The sequence below is a fragment of the Sorex araneus genome, chromosome X (genome assembly GCF_027595985.1).
Source record: "Sorex araneus isolate mSorAra2 chromosome X, mSorAra2.pri, whole genome shotgun sequence".
Taxonomy (NCBI): domain Eukaryota; kingdom Metazoa; phylum Chordata; class Mammalia; order Eulipotyphla; family Soricidae; genus Sorex; species Sorex araneus.
Window position 1 is genome coordinate 178577348 of NC_073313.1, and position 4399 is coordinate 178581746.

A 4399-nucleotide genomic window follows, 5' to 3' on the forward strand; every position below is an offset into this window, starting at 1 on the left:
AGTAGAAAAATATTGAAATCAAGACTTCGTTTCCAAGAGTTCTGCTAGGTCTATGACATTTCATCAAAGTTACTGTATTTGAGTGTATGGAGTTAATGTTCAGTTAGTAAAATAGAGAAAAAGAAAAGGAGTAGCTCAGACCAAGTAATCTAGAGTCATTCAGGTGAATCTCCAGCTGCTTTCAAGCCACAAGAATGACACTTTCTCACATGATTTCACAGCCTAGGCTCAGAATTTTGATTTCTGGATTTGTGCTCTGGATGATGTCTTCAGAATTGTACTTTGCAGAGAAAGGGAGCACATGTGTGTTTACAGCGATATCATTTTATCAATTTGCTTCTTACCAGTATCATTTTGGGGGTGCTTCATTTTATACATTTTTGTCTGCCTCCCCTCCTAATTAATGGAAGTTCTGTTCAGAAAATTTTCAAGAGTCATGTGCATTTCTTATATGTTAGTGATTATTTATCCCTTTAAGCAAAAAGTTTCTTTACAGATATTTCTCAGGTACTCGCTCCTGATTTTGGTTTTTACTGAGTCCACTGAGGGAATATTCCATATGCTCTTGGATTGAGAGGGCAGATTTGTGAGTTATTTTCATAATCACAGAGTCCTTATGTGACCTATCACTGAATATTTTTATCCTAAGATGTTCGCGAAGGATTTTATCATGACATCTTTTAATTTTTTATAGTCTAGCCACTAACAGATTAAAATTTAATCTTAGTAGCTTTTAAGCATTCATGTGGACTGAAAGCGCTCAAATCGTCAAATCTTAGCTTGAGTTTGTTTAATAGTTCTCTCCTTAATATACCTCTTTCCTTTTTTAAATTTTACTGTAAGCAGTTAGAAGAAACCCGACATCCTTTGTAACAGTTTACTTGGAAATGACTTCAGCTAAATATCCAATAGCATCATTTACACAGTTCTGCTCTCCGCCTAACTGCAGGAAGCAATTGCATTAGGCTGATTGCCACTATATAAGGCTTTTCTTTCCTTCTCTGTCATAGCGTGTTCTGCTTTTCCTTCTGAATTTTCAGCACCAAAAATTTAAAGATTCACATTTCTACTGTTAGTTTGTGTATAATGATTTAGAAATTCTTTAAGATGACTCATGTTTTTCTATGACACGTCTCTCTATTCTTTATTCCCGAGTGCACACTGGCAAAATCCTTAGCATTTGAAATCCTATTAACAGTTTGCTCAAGGGGACCTGGACATTTCTATCATCTATCTCAAATTTCTAAAGGTCTTTTGTTGCAATGCCTAATTCCCAAGCCACTTGTGCATTTTTGGGTACTTACTACAGCATCCCACAAAATTTTTTTAAATTTTGTTGCTTTTATGAAGCATTTTCACAAATTTATTATGTAAATTTGTTGGACAACACTAGATTTTCTTTGCTACTCCCTCAGGGAGCTTAAGGTTTATTGAGCCACTCCCACAACAGTGCAACTGGGGCACACCCAATTTCAGCAGGCACTAATAATCCTATATTGCTTTTCCCTTTCCTTTCTGTCATTTGTATGGTTTATTTAGCAATGACCTTTTTTGTATATACATAGGAAGACAGTTGATGCTTTTCTGGGAGTTAATTGACTCTAAAATAATGTTTACTACTGGGCATCCGTATTTATTGACAAAACCCTCTGTTGCCCTTTGTTCCTAGCACTCCAAGAGCTGGGGCAGACGAGAGACTGATGGACATGGCAACTGTGAGCTACCCTGGCATTGGAATGGTCCAGGCCAAATGCCATAATACTTAACTATAATTTAAGAGCATCGTCATGGACAAAATCTGTCATGACTTAAAAAGAGGTATCTGAATAAGGGCCCTGCTGGGTTAGGACAAACTAAACTGGTCTGAGGACTGTGGTCTGGAATATATCATGAGATGTCCCTAAGTAGAGCCAAACTTTAAGGTTAATATATCTCTTACTATGCTCATACAAAATGACATTGCTAGAAATATTGTAAGAAATAAGTTTACTATGACTGTTTTAATGGATTACTAGCTGAGGAAAGGAGAAAGAAATATACACTGGATGGAATCCCACCTTTAGGCAGATCTTCTAGTCACAGTCACTGTCATCCCATTGTTCATCGATTTGCTTGAGTGGATGCCAGTAACATCTCCATTCATCTCTGACACACTCTAGTGTAGTCCAATGGTGAATTGGGGGCTCTTTCAGGTCAGGGGAATGAGGACTGTTATTGTTACTGTTTTTGCCATATCGAATATGTCATGGGTAGCTTGCCAGGCTCTGCTGTGGAGACGGGATACTCCCGCTAGTTTGCTGGGCTCTCTGAGAGGGATGGGAGCTTTTGGGGAAGCCTCTAATCACCTTTACAGGTGTTCCCAGTCGAATCTCCTAGTAATCTTGAGTAATCTTCTCATATGAGATTTTCTCCTTGAGTTAATCACCTGAAGGGATGGCCTTTACCTCTTTTTGTTATGATAATGTTTAAACCCACCTTTGTATCGCTATCCTAGATGATTCCTTAGAACTATGTTGTGACGGGTAAAACACAGTACTACTTTGATAGAGAAACTTGTAGGTTGGCAGAGAGACTTGTAGGAGGTAGACTGGACTCTGGGAAAGAGATGCTGAGAGGGAGATGAATACTAGATGCTTAAGACTAGATGCTGAGGTCCAGATGCTGAGGATGAGAAGGTCAACAATGAGATGTTGAAGACAAGGAGGAGAAATGAAACTTTGGAGACTGAGATCTGCAAGGAGATTAGGATGATGGAACTCTGATGACCGTGACTATGGCCAAAACGATGCCTACTACTGCTCCATTAAGGGAGAGATCAGCCCATACACAGGAAGAGAGAGAAATAAACTGACTGTCAACCAGCCTGTGGTTTCTGTGTCTCCAGGTCTCCCATTCCTCTGCCATTCTCCCCCCACACTCACCACCCCTGTCCTTCGCCCATCCGGACTGGGGAGATGGCTCTTGGCCAACCAAATGCTTGAGTACTGTGTGTCCACCTGTTTGGACCCACCGTTTTTCTTAAAACGAAAATTTTCATAAATTAAGACACAAGGTCAGCTGTCCAACTTGGGTCTCAATAAGATAACACTGAGGTATCAATTGGAGTTCATTCCTTACAAGAGGCTCTAGGTAAGAATTAATTGCCTAGTTGTAGCATTTGTTTAGACCTTTTTCTTTTTTATTTTAACTAAAATTGTTAACCAGTATTTACAACACCATTCATTAATCATACTCTTCAAGAATATATCATTTCAGCACAAATCCAACTCTGGAATGTATACTTTCCTCCACCAGTGTCCCAAGGACTCCTCCTACACATACCTCCACCCACGGAGCTAAGTTTTATAGACAAATTGTTCATTTCTGGTGACTTTGACCATTTGTAGTCACCTTGGTATATTTATTTTTTGTCATATATTTGGCATAGGTCTCTATCTTGCTTTGATTGTAAAGGTGGTGATGTATATATAGATCATTAGAGCTAATCGCCTAAGTAGTCTCATCCAAATTTGTAGGAATGATACAGAGATCAGGCAGCATCTTATCTTCATGGAATTCATCCTTGAAATGAGTCTTGGGAGAAGCATTAAGAAGAGATTTTTTAAAAGTTAGAATTAGAATTAGATTAGAATTCCACAAAAATTTAAATCAATGATCACTGTATCACTGTCATCCCATTGCTCATTGACTTGCTAGAGGGAGCACCAGTAACGTCTCCATTGTGAGACTTGTTGTTACTGTTTTTGGCATATTGAATATGCCACGGATAGCTTGCCAAGCTCTGCCATGTGGGTGAAATACTCTTGGTAGCTTGCCTGGCTCTTCGAGAGGGGTGGAGGAATCAAACACGGGTTGGCTGCATGCAAGGCAAATGCCCTACCCACTGTGCTATCATCGCTTTAGCCCATAAATCAATTATAAGTTGATAAAATATTTTTTAAAAAACCTCTATGTCTCTTCACAGGTATATTAATATATATAATATTATGAATAATTTTGTGCTTATACATTCTAAGATGAATTGGATATATCCTCCAAATGTAAAATATAGTTAAATGTAAATAAAATTATAGAAAAATGTTTTATTGTGATTCACCTGACTGTTTTGTAACACTCCTGGCTCTATACTCAAGAACCACTCCTGACGGTGCTCAAGGGACCATATGGAGTGCCAGTAAACAAAGCAAGATAGTCTCCGTGTAAGGCAAATACCCTACTCACATTACTATTGATCTGGTCTGGAGAGGTAAAAGAAATTTAAGGTATTTGAAAAGCTTATAGATATATGAATGGTGTTTTATCCCAAGAAAGAGAGCCTAGACTTTATACTAGAAGTCTATAAAGTATATTAGAATAAAAATATTTATTCTAGATACTGCTAAGTGTCTGCATTAATAAG